The sequence below is a fragment of the Nilaparvata lugens genome, unplaced genomic scaffold (assembly GCF_014356525.2).
Source record: "Nilaparvata lugens isolate BPH unplaced genomic scaffold, ASM1435652v1 scaffold5956, whole genome shotgun sequence".
In the NCBI taxonomy this organism is placed as follows: Eukaryota; Metazoa; Arthropoda; class Insecta; order Hemiptera; family Delphacidae; genus Nilaparvata; species Nilaparvata lugens.
Window position 1 is genome coordinate 1 of NW_024091727.1, and position 18,483 is coordinate 18,483.

The 18,483-nt window shown below is 36.1% G+C and overlaps 1 long non-coding RNA gene across 1 annotated transcript; it reads left to right on the forward strand.

Annotated features, from left to right (window-relative positions):
* Positions 1 to 3,699: 3,699 nt before the first annotated feature.
* On the forward strand, positions 3,700 to 17,678 carry LOC120356143. Its single transcript, XR_005573947.1, has 3 exons — positions 3,700 to 3,913; positions 14,303 to 14,420; positions 17,567 to 17,678. It is a non-coding gene; the product is annotated as an uncharacterized LOC120356143 (long non-coding RNA).
* Positions 17,679 to 18,483: the final 805 nt, after the last annotated feature.

Consider the following 18,483-nt stretch of genomic DNA (forward strand, 5'->3'; position numbering starts at 1 on the left):
ATAGTAATATTATAGAAAACCATACGCCAAACGTTTGTTACACTATCTATCTAAATAATATTTTCCTTTGAAACTTTTGAGCAGCATTCTAAAGCTGGGTTTCCTTCTATTAGATTCTATTAGATTGAACGGAACTTGACAAACACACATGTTCATCATGTGTATGATAAGTTATGTTTATTCTAATAGAATCTATATAAAGATCAAGTTATTAACATTTTGTTATTAACTTTGGTGTAAACCCAGCTTAAGGAAAGTCACTTATATTGATAACCAGATTCATGAAAATAATAATTGATTGATAATAGATTTAGTTTAATTAAATTAATTAATTGATCTAGATATCCCATTGATAATACTAATAATACGATTATGAATTATACTTTCTTTCGAAATATTGAATGAAGAAGACTAAGAAATTGCAAAAAACTACAAATTTATTGATACTTGAAATTTCTTTCGAAATTTTCAGCAGCGAAATAAGAAAAGTGACTTGATATTCTTTAAGTCACCTAAAATTGGTCTAGATATCCCCACTTGAGATAAGTGCATTATTAGTAGGGCTAGTCATTTTATTTAAGGGTTTTATTTGGAGTGATTCTCTCCACCATTATTCTAATAATTAGTGTGAGAAAGGCTTTAATAATTTTAATTTGATTATAGTAATTCGGTACAATGAGAGAGTATGTAGTATGTGTGAAGAGCAGAGTTTTCTTTTGTGAGTTTTGCAATTAAGTAATTATTGTTTTCGAGTTGAATGATGTACCAGAATTATAGAATTATAGTACCCTTTTCTCAAAATTAATAAAATAATAGATTTAAAATACAAATTATAACGGCTAGTTTCAGTGATCAACACAATCTTCAGGTTTCATTTTTTATTGATTCATACTAAAAGTACATCATTATAATGATAGGGAGAGAAAAAATAAGGTAACCTTGTGCTATTCCTCTCACAATTTAGATAAGGTTACACATAGACCGAAACAGGTCAAGTGTTGTAATTGTTCACTTCACAAAATATTTCGTTCTTAATTATTATAAACTTTTTCAAAAAATAAATTTTAAATAAACGATTTACTCTATGTAAACCGTTTGGTTGAAGGTGTATATCACTGAAACTAGTTGCTATAATTACTATTTTCAATCTATTATTTTATTAATTTCAAAAAACGAACTATGATTACATTTTATAAATAAATATAAGTAGCCCTGATTCATAAATTTTAATAATATATTCAGGGTTGAAAAATCGTGTGTTGAAATGTTCTGTTTAGTTTCATGAACTGTTCTCCGTTATACCAAGTCGATCAGGTTTTCGGAAACAAAGTTATTTTAAGTTTTTTCTGAAGATAAAAAATATTTTCTATTTATAACCGGGTTGAAGAGGACATATTCCATATTATCCTGTGTTGATAATGAATTCAAGTTTAAAGTTTTTAGTTTTTGGAACATTTTGTAAATTTAAATTTTTTATTCTGTAATTTGTAAAACATTTTGAATCACGACATCAAAGTTACAGAGGTGATAAACCAAACTAACTTGTTGCAGTATTAGTTTTAACATTTTATTTTTGTGATTGTGTCGAATACGGTATCATACACTATCAAAATCACTTTTTAAAGCACTAAATGTTCCTTTCCTAGAATAAAATCAAGTCTACTACTAGCATTTCAATAATTTAAAGCACTAATAATGTTCCTTGAAGTAGAAGATACAGTATCAAGATGATTAAGGTCATCACTTCCAATATCTTAGTAATTTTAGTATTTTCACACATTTTATGTTTGTAATCTGAATAATTAACAGTAAATCTCATTGAATTTTGATAGGTTTATCTCAGTCATTTTCCTGTAGATTGTAATATTATGTTGTGATTGATATTGAAGGCTGATTGATTAATGGAGGTTTTAAATATCCTCAAAATCCATCTAATTATATGAAAGTGTGTTGTAAAGTTACAACCATGTCTTCTCTGTTTGCTGAGAAATACTATTGTGTAAGTTGTGTTGTTTTGGGCGTGTTTTCAACATGTTAGTTAACAGGCTTCAATAAAAATATTATTTAAGGACACTAATTAGGATATTGGAATTATTTCTTGTAATTAGGATAATTAATTTTCTTCTGAAACAGATTTTCCAACTATTCATTCATCAAACTCTTAGGCCCGGTTGCACAAAAGACGGTTAAATTTTAACTCCACGAGAACCAATCAGAGAAGGCGTTTTTGAAAAGACGGCTTCTCTGATTGGTTCTCGTGGAATTCATCACGGTTAAATTTAACCGGCTTTTGTGCAACCGGCACAAAGTGTTCATTTGTCACTACTGTACATAGAACTTGTATCATTTCACTGTGCCTGCATTGAAATTAAAACTATTTCATCATCTTATCAATGTTTTTAATTTGTGTTCCTCCTATTCCTAACAACTTACTTTGGTTTATATTTCTGGAAAGTGCGCATTTTCATGTAACGACACACAATGATTGGTTTTGATTGGCCGTTTGCACATTGACAGTTTGAATAAATTTCATTTCAAACTGGATTAAATCCGTATCAAGTCTCGTTTGTTATAATGTGGTTCATTTTGAGTTTAAGCCAGCAGCTGATTAAATCCAGTTTAAGCTTTGACTGGGCAAACTGTCCTAAGAGGTCAAGGCGTCATTTTGAACTGGGGTAGCAGAGAGTAGGCCTACGTCGGTGTAATTGTGGCGGTTGTTGCCTAAGTGGCGGTTGCACAAAAGCTGATTAATATTGAGCTCAACATTATGAATTGGATGAACAATCAAAGTTGAGTCGAGGGATATGATGGAATCAATCTTTACCACTCTTGTCACCATTTAAAGCTGGTTGATGTAGTGCGTCTGTAATTATAATTATATAACTAACCTCAAAGAAATAGATAATAAAACGTTGAAACAAAACTATATTCGAGTGCATTTCTAAGAAATTAGTCTGAGAAAATGTTTCATGTATAAAAAAATTATTTGTCTTTATGAGTGTTAAATGCTATGTATGTAGACTACCGTATGTATTTAAATGGGTTGAAACACTGTTCAAATAAATTTAATTTTTTCACATTCAAGTACCTACATGCATTGTCTTTATTCACTGTCTTGGTAAGGGCTATTCATATTTACTAGAAAATTGAAATAAAAAATCCTTTTTTAAATTTTCTTTTCTTCCACAACATGTTTTCTCTCATAATTTAAGTATAGTACCTAGTTATTGCATAACATTATAAGTCGAAACAGGTGTAAAATAAAATTAAGATAAAAATAGGGTGATTTGATTCTATTTTTTCGTATACATTATCTTCAACACTTTCAAGCTTGTATATAATTTCGCCGCTTTACTATGTTTTCATCATTACCGTCTTCTTGTAGCTCTGTGAATACTTACGGGTACATTCACAGACAACCATATATCAAAACGTAGAATTGATCTTTTCAGTTTTGTTGTGTCCAGACAGACACGTGAAAAAAGTACTTATGTCATGATAAGCTTTCCATAATCAATTTTCATTATTTAATTTTATTCCAAAATAAAAACGAAATAAAATTTAATAATGTTTTCTGCAGTTAATTTTGTATGAGAATTGGAAAAAATATTTTTTATTTTTGAGCTTTCTTTTTCAACCACCATGCAGCGGTACTGTGGCAAATGAAAGTTGGATCAGCTGAGCGCAAGATGTCGGCAGCTGGCTCGTGCGTTGCTTGTTTCAAAGTCTCAATTTTTTTCATCTCGGTTTTGGTTTATTTTTAGTTTTTATTAGCAATTATTCCCTCTAAAATAATAACAATACTTTCTCAGTGATACTGAAGCATTGCGGAAAGGTTCATGGAATTATTTCCAGTGTGTTGAGCTTCTGAATTGTTAAGCTTCTTAGTCCTATCGTCTATGGCGTTATTTTGGTAAAGTAATTAATTGAATGTTTTCAATTCTATTATTTACTACTTCACATCTTTTTCTTTAAACTTCTAAGAATTTTTGATTTTCTATAAAGTTAGAATTGTTTTTTAATAAACTTTCTAGGCTTCCAATTTGACGATCCACTTATGCTAGGATCTCGTACTAGGACTATCTAATTATTTTGCTTTTAACCACTATTATCGTTATTTATATATCATTCTACATAGAATAAACCAAATACATAACTTAATAATTTCTAAGTTTAATTTTTCTATAATAAGTGAAATTTAAACTTTGGCCGGCGTTCATTAGTCCAATATTTTTTATCTTTATGAATCCTTCTATTTTTACCTAGGTTTTGACAGTTTTGATTTAAATTGGTTAGTTAGCCTATCAATTAAGATATACAATAGTTATTTTCAAACTTGTCAAAATAGTTGGAAACCAAAAACATAAAACCTAAGTTCTAATTAATATTAGTAGGCCTATAACCTAGACTAGACCAAAACATTTTATATAAAAAAATATCCATTTTGTGTCACCATGGCCCACTTATTTATTAGAATTTATTAAATTTCTACAATTTTTTTTATTTAACAGTAAAAATAGCTTTAGTTGACCAAATTTTACAAGCCAATGGTAATAGGCATAAAACTATTTTAAACCTTTTATCAAAGGTTATTAATTTCAATGGTCATAAACTATTATTTATAGTTTATAACTATTTTATATTTCTATAGAAATTTTCATATTAAAATTTCAATGGTAATAAATTATTATTTTTAGTTTATAACATATTTTATATTCCTATATAAATCTTTATATTAAAAAACTTGAAGTTAGCTAACACTATTCCTGTAGGTACCCAGTGATTCAAATAATTTCAGATCCATTACAGTACATTACAATTTAGGCCATTTAGAATTTATATTATAAGTACGGTATTAAATTTCCATTTGTAATCTTTTAATTTGTAGTCTTTCTCCCTAGTTACTATAGATGTTAATTAAGTTCCTATTTTAACTCATTCTCTCAGTTCCAATTTCAGTTTCTTGTTATTAACTCGGAGATCATATTAGTTGTTACATCTAACTTACTGTCAGATTTTTCCCCAATTATTAATCATAACCACAACCCAAATCACTTCTTGTCTTTTACTCAATAACTGACTTGAATTCTAAATAGAATTTTATAATTTCTTTTGAATTCTTCTTATTTTTCACAACACTTTTTATGTTCGGTTATCGTTAAGTTATGGTGTGGGTTTCTGTTTTTCAGTAGGATTGTCATTTTAGTGGATGCTAATTATTTGTTCTTCGCTGCTCTATTTGAAGTTAAATTATTTCTCTATCATTATAATTTTTAATTTTCCAGCGTTCTATTTATTACTATGTTGAAAGCCTCATGACAAAACATGCATGTACTACCGTTAGTGGCCAGCCTAATATAAAATAAACAATTAGTAAATGCTAAGTTCCGTTTAATCTGGTAGATTTTATAAGGACGGCAAAAATTGAGCTTCTAAAAATCGACGAGTGTAAATGGCTTAAGAAATTGATGGTGTCAACTCCATTATATTCAAAAATTCAGAACCTGGTTTCCTGCCACACTTCAGCTAAAGATTGGTAAATAGGTGTTGCCAAGAAGCCTGTTTTGTGATTTTAGTAAATAAAAATACTAAGAAATTGTCAAAAACCACAGATTTATTGATAGTTAGAAAGACCGGTTTTGGTTGTAACACCATTGTCAATCTCTGATAAACTCGGAGATTGTTTATCAAAGATTGACAATGTGTGACAATCGAAACCGTCTTTCTAACTATCAATAATCTGTGGTTTTTGACAATTTCTTAATATTTTTATTTAATATGAATAATTACCACAATATCAACTTCTTAGCTACACAAAAAGTTTGTGATTTAAATTGATTTTGAACAAATATAGTGTTGTTGACAACATCAATGTCTCAAGCCTAAGTAATTATCTTAGTAAGCCTAAGTTACTCACAAATCAAGTTTTGGACGCTCGACTTTTGCCGTCCTTATAGAAACTAGCAGATTAAACGGAATTTGGCAAACCCATGAACATATAGTATTTTTTCTTTTAGGGCTACTCTTGAATATAAATGAAAATAGAAATCTAAGTAACCTTTTTAACATTATTTTCCGCCACACTGCACAGAAAGCAGCTGTTTTCCAGTCCCTTCGTAGATCTGAAAGACATTGTTTGCAGACGACTCTCGTCTGACGTCAGAACTGGTTTCTTTCCGGCCTAGGCCGGAAAGAGTACCCTTTCCAGCCGCTAACATGGAACTAAGAAAGGTGATCAAAAAACAGCTGATCAAAAAAACTTTTCATTATTTGTGTTCATTATTCAATATTAAAACATAATATATCATCTTATGTCATTTGAAAGAATAAAAAAGGTATAAACTCAACCTCCCACATAATGGAACATCATCTTTGGTTATTAAGACACATCAGAAAAAAATAAATCTTGGACAATTTCCTGATATTCAGATTACTCAGATTTGCTAGAGCTATCACCTTCACTTCTGCTTCGGGAGTGCTAGTAAACAACTATAATTCTAATATATATAATATATATTATATATATATATATATTAATATATATATATATATATATATAAATTATGTAAACTTAAACAATTGATGTGCTGACTACTATTTTTGTCAGTACCGCTTAGTGTCGCTCTCAGCGCGCTCATTTTAGTTAGTCTACTTCAGCCACTTGATGTGTTAACATGTATTTTTTGCAAATAAAATTTCTTTTAAAAACTGAGTTTTAATGAACGTGAACGTGTTTGGCGCCCGAACAGGGACCCTGAAGATTTTTCGTGAAAATTGTGCTGTTCATTTAACCGCCAGTTTATATTGATCAATTATCAATCACAAGTGATCGCGGAAAATTCGAAAGTCGGGGTCGCAACTGATATGAACCATCATCGAGACCGTCAAGTGGAAGAGTGACTCATCAACACCAACAACCAACAACCACCATCCTGGGAAGAAAGGCAAGAAGGATAGCAGACCAGACCATAAACTTCTTATCGATTACCGGCCAAGGTTAAGATCGTACCTGGCTCTGGCTGCAGCTGTATCCAACTCCACAGTTCAAGGTAACACGTCTTCTACATCTACAATCAGTGACAGTGAAGATAACAGTGAAAGCACAATGGATAACCCCCTTATTTCAAGACCAATTGCGAAACATCACCTACACATAATACCTGAATATACAGGAACCCAATAGAACTACTTAGCTTTCTCGAAGTTGTCGAAAAATTGAAAATGACTATTGTAATAATCGTATCGCGGAAGCAGCAGACAATCATTGGATTCTCCTTCACTATTGTAAAAACAAATTACATGGACGCTAAAGATGTAATCCTCAACAGTACAGTAGATGACCTCTCAAATTTGATTGATGTTTTGAAAAACAACTTTGCTGATAATAGGACAGTAGAACAATTAACTATGGAACTGCTTGCTATGAAATCACACCAAAAAGAACACCCTATTCAATTCATAAATAGACTGCAACAAAAAAGAACCGTGATTATCTCAAGACACAAATCGATGGACTAACTGGTCCAATTCTTGAAACTATCTCATCTCAGTTGGATAAACAAATTGTAATGATTTTAGTCGAAGGAATCAACCACCAGCTTGGAGCTCACCTACAAACGCTAGGAATCAAAGACCTCAGTGATGCAAGACAGGCTATTATCAATAAGAGTAGTGCTTATTTGAAACATTTAGGATTTACTACTGATGTAACACAAATGAATCAAACTTTCAGTAAATCTGAAGGAAAACAAAACTCGTCAAATCCAATCAAATTCGCATCCGAAAAATTTCCATCAGTTTCAAAACCAAAACAATTCAAATCAAAGAAACTTTTCTCAATCTCAAAATCGTAATTTCAATTTCAATCAGAGAAATTTTCTCAACCTCAAAATCATTTCAATCAGAGAAATTTCTCTCAGCCTCAAAATAATTTCAACAGAGGACAATCCTTTCAAAGTAGATTTCGTAATGGACAAAGTTTCCAAAATCACAACTTCAATCGTAATCCAAATGCAAACTTCAATAATAACAACCAAAATTTGAATCAAAAATCAAACGATGTGAGCATGAGAACAGTTTCCAACTTTCAAAAGTTTCCAGTTCACAATATTGAATCTTCTGAAAATGAGTTTTCCGAATTTGAAAGCATGAATGCTAGAATGAGTTCTATGGAAAATGCTGTAAGTGACCTTTGCGAGAAAATGAATCATTTTTTAGAAGTAGGCTCGAACAACAATCCAAAACGTAGTATTAGATTTGAATACGATCTCTCTTGATTTGCCTCATATTCATTACAATGATTCACGAATTTTGATCGATACAGGTAGTAAATATAATTTCATTAAACCTCAAATGGTTTCTCCTCAGACAAAAATAATTGATTGTGATTATAAATTCGTACACCGCTGGTGAATCTAATGGAAAAGGTTGTGTAAATATTAATGTTAGAATATGCTTGGTGTTGATAAAGATGAAAAATTTTATGTGTATGATTTTAGCGATAATTATGATGTTCTTATTGGAAACAAACATTGCAAGGGTTGAAAGCAAAAATTGATTTGGAGACCAATTGTCTCATAACGAAAGATTGCACGATACCACTGTTAGGAATGAATCATATTGAAATCAACAAAGGTTGGAATGAATTGAAAATTAAAACTAATGTTTGCACTCCATCAGATAAGCTATGTGTTGTTAGTATTAAGGAATTGCAGTTGTATATATTGTAACTGATATTGATAGGAATGGTTTTATTGAGATTGATATTTTTCTGATTGTGACAAAACGTTGAGTATCGAAACAGTTTCTGTAGAAGAATGTGAATTGTACATGGGTGAGATGATCGATAATCCCCTCTCCATTGACGAAATCACTTCTTTATTGAGAACTGAGCATATGAACTCAGAAGAGAAAGAATGCATTATTAGTACTCTTATGAAATATCCCGAAATAATAAAATTCGAAGGTGATATATTAACTGCTACTAACTTGCTCAAGCATAAAATAGTGACTACAGACGAAGAACCTGTTTATTCAAAAACTACCGCTATCCTATCTCATTTAGGCAGGATATTAGTAATGAAATAAACAAGTTACTCGAACAAAAGATAATAAGACCGTCTAATTCTCCGTACAACTCTCCCTTATGGGTTGTGCCGAAGAAACCTGATGCTTCAGGAAAACGCAAAGTTTGTCTTGTAGTAGATTATCGGAAATTGAACAACAAAACTAAAGATGAAGATTTCCTCTCCCGAATATTGAAGACTTGTTCTCAAAATCGGTCGAGCAACGTACTTTTCGGCTATTGACCTTGTTTCAGGATTCCATCAAATTGAAATGGAACCCGAATCAATACCAAAAACAGCTTTTAGTACTGAAAATGGTCATTATGAGTTTCTCAGAATGCCATTTGGGTTGAAAAATGGTCCACCTCAATTTCAAAGGACAATGAACTTGATATTTTGTGATTTACCAAATGTTCTTGTATATCTTGATGATATTATTATTTTTAGTGATAGCTTACAAGCACATGAAACACCTGAACGTTGTATTCAAACGATTGAAAACTCATCAACTAAAAATACAATTGGACAAGACCGAATTCTTTAAGAAAGAACTTCTATTTCTAGGTCACATAGTTTCGGAAAAAGGCATTCAGCCTAACCCTGAAAAAGTAAAAGCAATAAAAGATTTTCCCGTTCCACAAACTACTAACAAATAAACAATTTTTAGGTTTGGCAGGATACTACAGAAAATGATAAAAGGATTCGCTAAAATAGCTCAACCTTTAACTAACGCATTGAGAAAAACATCCACTATAAACCCAAAAGATCCAAATTCATTGAAGCTGTCAATTTTCTGAAAGCAATTACTAACGCACCAATATTGCAGTTACCTAAATTGAATGATCCATATATTTTGACAACAGACGCATCCAATGTAAGCTTAGGGGCGGTCCTTAGTCAAATGACTGACAAAAGATCTCCCAATTTCATTCGCTTCTAGAACACTCAATCCCGCTGAACAAAATCTTTCTACTATTGAAAAAGAAATTTGGCAATAACTTGGGCAGTGAAACATTTCAGGCCATATTTGTATGGAAGAAATTCACCCTAAGAACAGATCACAAGCCACTCCAATGGCTTCATTCTCTAAAAGAACCAAATGCTAAATTAATGAGATGGAAATTGTTAATGGAAGATATGATTACACCGTAGAATTCATAAAAGGTCGCTCAATTGTGTGCTGATTGTCTCTCACGGCCTTTCAATGTAACATGATGGAAAGTAGTGATGAATTTACAGGTTTTGACGATTCAGAATTGTTCCCAGGCTTTCCCGCGGAAAATAATGCGAAACAATGCCAATAACAATGATGAGTACGATGACATTGATATCAATGATCTGCTAAGATTCCATAACAATGAAGCTCCTCGTCGGTGAGTGAAAGTATATTGAATGATCTTGATGAACAAATTGGTAACAATTCGATAGTTAATGCAAATATTGATAATATTAATGAACGGATTAGGAAACGCCAAATCATGGTTGACAGGACTTTATGACTGCTGACGACAAAGAACACCTCGACAAAGTTATTGGTAAAATAGAAATAATTAATTACATCTTGTTAAAAATGAAACATAATTTTGAAATGAACCATGAGTTAATTAAAAGTTATTTCGATGTTGAGCATATTAATCAAATAATACGCATTAGAAAATATTACTAACGAAACTGCCAATATTTCGAAAATATGCAAGCTGTTGACTTAATTACTTTGCTATACAAATTGTTGGATGATGAAATAATGAGTTTGTTAACTGTTGATGTATTGCAAAGAAGGGAAACTTCATCCTCAATTTTGAGCTTTGATGATTTTCGTAGATTAATTAATTATAAGAATGATTCATTAGCTAGTAGAGATTCCAGTATTTTATGGAAATTAGTAATAGCACTTGTATTTTATCGAAATCTGTATAACTTACATTATCCATTACCGAAATTAAACGATATTATTTGAAAAATATACCTTCGTCTTATCCTGTTGAAATGGAATCAATGTTCAAACCATGAAATTAAAAGAAATCTTATATCTGTGTCTCAAAACAAAAAGCTTTGGAAACTGACCAATTGTCAAAAATTCTCTTCTATTCTTTCTGTACTTCATGAGAAATTATACGTGATAACTGTATTTTGTCTGTGTAAATAATAAGGATTTGGATAGTTGTGTAAGAATAGAAATAATTAATGATAGACCATTTATGAATTATTTCGAAAATTGTAATTGTATTTTAGGATATATTTGATCAAATTAATATCAATAATGGCACTATAATACTCCTTCATCTTTCCTATCAATCTGGATATCAATGATAAAATGACAGATGTAAATTACCGTTTACTTCAGTTACCACATATGCACAAAAATTAAGTCATGTACCAATAAAAATTCATACTAAACTTATCGATTTGAAAGATTTAGTAAACTTGATGATATTGAACTAGAGATTTGGATTTTATAATTTTGAAGATTCTTTCGTCCTTAAGACACGCCACATTGTTAATTGTTGTTTTAAGTACATTAATACTTCTTGTAATTTTGATAATCGTTTATTACAAATTTAAGAAGCCACCCAGTGTACTAAATTACCGAATTGATTCACCAGTACCCATATCATCAACCCCTACCATAACTATATTGTACCCCTCTAGAATTAGATCTAAGTTAGTAAACTTTAATTTGTAACTTCATTTTAATTTTTTGTAATTTTTGAGTGTCCCAAATTTTTTTTCGGGACGAAAAAACTTAAGGGGGAGGAATTATGTAAACTTAAACAATTGATGTGCTGACTACTATTTTGTCAGTACCGCTTAGTGTCGCTCTCAGCGCGCTCATTTAGTTTAGTCTACTCCAGCCACTTGATGTGTTACCATGTATTTTTGCAAATAAAATTGTCTTTTTTAAAAACTGAGTTTTAATGAACGTGAACGTGTTTTATATATATATATATATATATATATATATATATATATATATATATATAGTGTTTATTTTTGTGTGTGGCGAAAAATAGCGTTCGCACCACGGGCAAAAATGTTTTTCCGGCTCTCAATCTTTTCTAGTCCTCGCCTACGACTCGGACTTGAAAACCGATTTCGAGCCGGAAAATCTCATTTTCTGCTCTAGGTGCGAAATATACTATACCCACAACATGTTTCGCCTTTATGTTGCCTTATCAAAAAGACATTATCATCTTGATAATGGCATCATACAACCGAAACATGTAAATAATACGAAAAGGTACTTAGATTTCTATTTTTATTTATACATGAACACAGAATCTGCATGCCAAGTTATGTCTAATCTAATAGAATTTATCAGACGCTAAAATTCATGTATATGTAACTGGATTTACGCCCGGTTGCCAAAAGCCGGTTAAATTTCAACCGTGATTAATTCCACGAGAACCAGTTAGAGAAGGCCTTTCTGATAAGACGGCTTCTCTAATTGGTTCTCGTGGAACTAATCACGATTAAAATTTAACCGGCACTTATTCTTTCAATTATGGAGAAATACCTAAACATCTCTTCTCATACAATCAAATTATCAAAAAAAATTCGTTTCAAGCCTTCCGCCTTGAAGGAAAGAACATGGATTTCTTCTTCTGTGCTTTTGCTGTGATCAATGTTTGACAACAACAATTAATGTATGACGACATGTGTGTACACACAAGTTCATCACACTTGTGTTGATAGTAGCCTCCCTGAGAGGTATTTGTATGGTGAGCCCCTTACAGGAAGGTCACACCTCGCCGGATGTCGTCAATAGGCCTTACAACTGTCCATTCGTCAGCCGATAACACGGAAGTGACCTGGTTGAAGACTTTTGGTGATGAGTGGGTTTGAACCCGGGATCTCTAGGTTGCTAGACCACGGATGTTATGATGATGTATCACGCACTCTTTCAGTGCCACATCGTCTCTTTTGGGGTCACTCGGCTGATAACCTGAGGGCTGTGAGAATCATAAGGGTGTGAAAGGCAAGTGCACGTCGAAAAAAAAATTAAAAATGAATAAATAAATGCTTGAGCCGAAAAATAAAATTTGGAAAGTGACAATGAAACACTATATTGAGGTCCACGTTATAATGATGGATGCCACACTGACATGGGAGCCACATATTGACATGATATGTAATAGACTGTCTAGAGTAATCTAACCAATGCGTATGCTGAGAAGTCAAGTTTCCTAGGAGTACCTTGTAACAGCATACCACGGTCTCTTCCACAGCCATATCAACTATGGTATTGTGATGTGGGGTCATGCAGGTGGCTTCAGAAGGATTTTGCTCCTGATTATCCGGTTCTCCGGATTATCACAGCTTCTCATCGCCTTGAACATTGTGCGCCAATCTTCAGGAGACTGAAGATTATTACAGTCTACTGTCAGTATCTGTTAGCTCCCTGTCACTGATGAGAAGAGGTCAGCAAACCTATCTCCAGAGGACAGGTGCACGATCACAATACAAGACAACGGGCTGACATTGATCTACCTCATGCAAGACGCACACGGTCACACTAGTTTTCCTGTCAGTGCACTAAAAATATTCAACAGGATGCCAGTGAGTCTCCGTGTGCGGGAAGTGAAGATATTCGAGAGGGTGCTTCGGGCAAAGCTTGTGAACCTGCCGCTTTACTCCCTGAATGAGGAGGCAATACAGAGTTTTTTAAATTCGCTTTAACTGCTACCCATCTCGATCTTATGTTTGACCTAATGACGCAATCTATCCAGCTAGTGCTGGTCATGGATGGAGAAAGATAAAAGAACAACGGTACCGATCCTCTGTCTTGTCAATGTCTTATAAGAAGGGTATCTGATACCGATTCATTGATGTAATATTAACTGTTCATTCTCGTTTAAAACAATCAATTATATTTCATTAAGCAATAAGTTATTTTTCTTATAATTTCATAATTAATTTTTATAATTAAAATGAAATATTTTGTTAATTAATTATTAATTCTACATTGTTGAAAGACGATCTGGCAACAGAGCAAAGCGAGGAAGGGATGGCGCTATTCGCTTTGTTGAATGATAGGCAAGGATAGAAATACCAGTGCTAAACAAACACTGCCATTATAACGTGGACCTCACTATAGACATCCAACATCAACAGCCCCATTCTCGCCCCAACTATGATTCTTGAAGAATTTGTTAAGCTGAAGTCGACCTCTGCGAGCTCAATTTAAATTCGATAATTATTTTCCAAAATTGATGTTTTTGTCTTGTGCTATGTTACAGCTGTGAAGAGAGCATTTTGGTTGTGATGGGACATCGAATGTTGGAGTATGGAGTATACTTGGCATATCCTGATTCACTCTTGTCATGGACCACAGCTTTCAAGTATGGTAATTGACAGGTACGTTCCTTTTTTCAATTTTAATTTAGTATTTGTTCCAAGTAATCAACGTTTTCTAAGTTAGAAATAGTTTTATACCGGCGCTTCACTCTCACCGAGTTGGTACGAATGACAACAATCGTGAGATTGTGGATGGCTACTGTGCCACCACTCGGCGAGAGTGTGGATGGCTACTATGCCACCGCTTGGGAGAGAGTGGATGACCACTGTGCCACCGCTTGGCGAGAGTGTGGATGGCTACTATTCCACCGCTTGGCGAGAGTGTAGATGGGCTACTACGCCACCGCTTGGGAGAGTGTGGATGACCACTGTGCCACCGCTTGGCGAGAGTGTAGATGGGCTACTACGCCACCGCTTGGGAGAGTGTGGATGACCATTGAGCCACCGCTTGGCGAGAGTGGAGATAGGCTACTACGCCACCGCTTGAGAGAGAGTGGATGACCACTGTGCCACCGCTCGGTGAGAGTGGAGATAGACTACTACGCCACCGCTTGGGAGAGAGTGGATCACCATTGTGCCACCGCTTGGGAAAGTATGGAAAACCACTGTGCCACCGCTTGGCGAGAGTGTACATGGGCTACTACGCCACCGCTTGGAGAGTGTGGATGACCATGAGCCACCGCTTGGCGAGAGTGGAGATAGGCTACTACCCACCGCTTGAGAGAGAGTGGATGACCACTGTGCCACCGCTCGGTGAGAGTGGAGATAGACTACTACGCCACCGCTTGGGAGAGAGTGGATCACCATTGTGCCACCGCTTGGGAAAGTATGGAAGACCACTGTGCCACCGCTTGGCGAGAGTGTACATGGGCTACTACGCCACCGCTTGGGAGAGTGTGGATGACCATTGAGCCACCGCTTGGCGAGAGTGGAGATAGGCTACTACGCCACCGCTTGAGAGAGAGTGGATGACCACTGTGCCACCGCTCGGTGAGAGTGGAGATAGACTACTACGCCACCGCTTGGGAGAGAGTGGATCACCATTGTGCCACCGCTTGGGAGAGTATGGATGACCACTGTGCCACCGCTTGGGAGAGTGTAGATGGGCTACTACGCCACCGCTTTGGAGAGTGTAGATAGGCTACTACGCCACCGCTTGGGAGAGAGTGGATGACCACTGTGCCACCGCTTGGGAGAGTGTAGATGGGCTACTACGCCACCGCTTGGGAGAGTGTGGATGACCACTGTGCCACCGCTCGGTGAGAGTGGAGATAGACTACTACGCCACCGCTTGGGAGAGTGTAGATAGGCTACTACGCCACCGCTTGGGAGAGAGTGGATGACCACTGTGCCACCGCTTGGGAGAGTGTAGATGGGCTACTACGCCACCGCTTGGGAGAGTGTGGATGACCATTGAGCCACTGCTTGGGAGAGTATGGATCACCATTGTGCCACCGCTTGGGAGAGTATGGATGACCACTGTGCCACCGCTTGGGAGAGTGTAGATGGGCTACTACGCCACCGCTTTGGAGAGTGTAGATAGGCTACTACGCCACCGCTTGGGAGAGAGTGGATGACCACTGTGCCACCGCTTGGGAGAGTGTAGATGGGCTACTACGCCACCGCTTGGGAGAGTGTGGATGACCATTGAGCCACCGCTTGGGAGAGTATGGATGACCACTGTACCACCGCTTGGGAGAGTGTAGATGGGCTACTACGCCACCGCTTTGGAGAGTGTAGATAGCTACTACGCCACCGCTTGGGAGAGAGTGGATGACCACTGTGCCACCGCTTGGGAGAGTGTAGATGGGCTACTACGCCACCGCTTGGGAGAGTGTGGATGACCATTGAGCCACCGCTTGGGAGAGAGTGGATGACCACTGTGCCACCGCTCGGCGAGAGTGTGGATGACCACTGTGCCACCGCTCGGCGAGAGTGTGGATGACCACTGTGCCACCGCTTGGGAGAGTGTGGATGACCATTGAGCCACCGCTCGGCGAGAGTGGAGATAGGCTACTACGCCACCGCTTGTGAGAGAGTGGATGACCACTGTGCCACCGCTCGGTGAGTGTGTGGATGACCACTATGCCCACCGCTCGTTAAGAGTGTGGATGGGCTACTATGCCACCGCTCGGCGAGAGTGTGGATGACCACTGTGCCACCGCTCGGTAAGAGTGTGGATGACCACTGTACCACCGCTCGGCGAGAGTGTGGATGGATGACCACTGTGCCACCGCTCGGCGAGAGTGTGGATGATCACTGTGCCACTGCTCGACGAGAGTGTGGATGACCACTAGGCCACCGCTCAGACTTATGTTGATCTGAGGTTTTGGACACTTGGCAAGCGACTCGGCAAGAGTGTAGCGAGGCATTAGAGGTCCAAGGGTGTAATTCCTTGGTGACAACTCTAGCCGCGCGTCTCTAGTGAGGCGGCTTGAGAACGTCAAAGTTCCAACGGACTTATAGAGCACTTCTAAAGGTGCGTACAGATATACGCGCCGCGAACATGAGCAATTTACTTTTATTCAGCTGATTATATCTGTATTTTCACAGAAACGGTAAGATACAGATATAAAAAGCTTGGCATCAGATGATTAAAAGTGAATTGCTCATGTTCGCGGAGCGTATATCTGTACGCACCTTAAAATTAATTACAGTAGAATACAATCATAGAAAAAATATGGCATAAGTAGATTTCCCATGGTATAGCGTAAAGGCACTATCTCCGTAAACAAAGCTATAGTGCATTCTGGTGACGTCAGCACAGGTAGGGCTCCTACACCAATAAAAACACTAGCTGATATAGATCAACTGAAATCAACGAATTTTTATTGGTATAGGAACCCTACCTGTGCTGACGTCACACGAATGCACTACGGCTCTATTTACGGAGGTAGTGGAATAGGTCGTTTATGTTCCAAATTTGAAACCGATTTTTTGTCAACTCATGCCGATTACTGTCAACTACTGTCTATTATTACTGTTTTGCTAGGGTGAGAGTGTAAGAACGGCACAGTATGAGAAACTACCAGCGTCACATAGCTTCTCCAAAAACTACTATCGGCTTGAGTTAATATTGGAAATTAGAACATAAATGTCTTATACCATAGGATATCTTCTTATGCTATCTTTTCACTAAGCTAATATTTCGATAACGATCGATTATTTTCCATCATTTCAATGCCTCTTATCATTATTTTCTCTAGGGACGAACCAGATTGCTGGAGGTACATGACAACATTTCTTACATTGATGCTGATATGAGCTGGACATCCTAATGGGACCAGAACCTTCAAGTGCGGCTCTTGACAGCTGGTGAGTGTTGTAACATACCTCTCTTTTTTTAAATTCCATTCTGATCTATTGAGATTTGAATATTTCGGGTTAAAGGAACGAGACGGGCCCGCGCTACCTATATACTGGGCAATCGTGTTCTAGGCTCAACTCGCACTTACGCGACTCAGGTCGAGAAGAGACTCGACTCTAGTCGAGAGCATGTGTTTCCAAATGGTGACACTCAGACCAGTCGACTCTAGTCTCCGCGACAGTCACCGTTTGAAAACACATGCCCTCGACTAGAGTCGAGTCTCTTCTCGACCTGAGTCGTGTGAGTTGAGCCTAAAAGGTTCATCCTTTAACTCTGGACTATCATACTCTATTGTCCTCTGATTCCGCTTCATTACCCTCATCAGTGGCCCGACCCAGTGTAGATTCTTGAAGGCTCTTCTAGCTGGTAGCATCAACTTATCTATTACTATGTACCTTACTTGTTACTTGTATTTTCTAAAATTATTGAATCTAAATCAGTGATCAAGTACTTGTAATATTGTATTATTCTCAATGGTTCATTTGATGAAACTCAACTTGCTCACAAGCTGTATACAGATTAACTTGAGTTACATACAATTCGATAGTTATTGAACGTATGATTTTTGGCGTCCTTTCCGATTCTATTGGATTGAACACAACGTGGCCAATATAAAGGGTCTGTATAATAAATAACCGGACTGACCTCAGGAAATTTTTTATTGGCAAGATATGAACAATTTTTCATTAGATATCTTCAAAGTAGTCCCTATTGGAGTCGATAACACGCTGATACCGGATTTTCAAATCCTTGAAC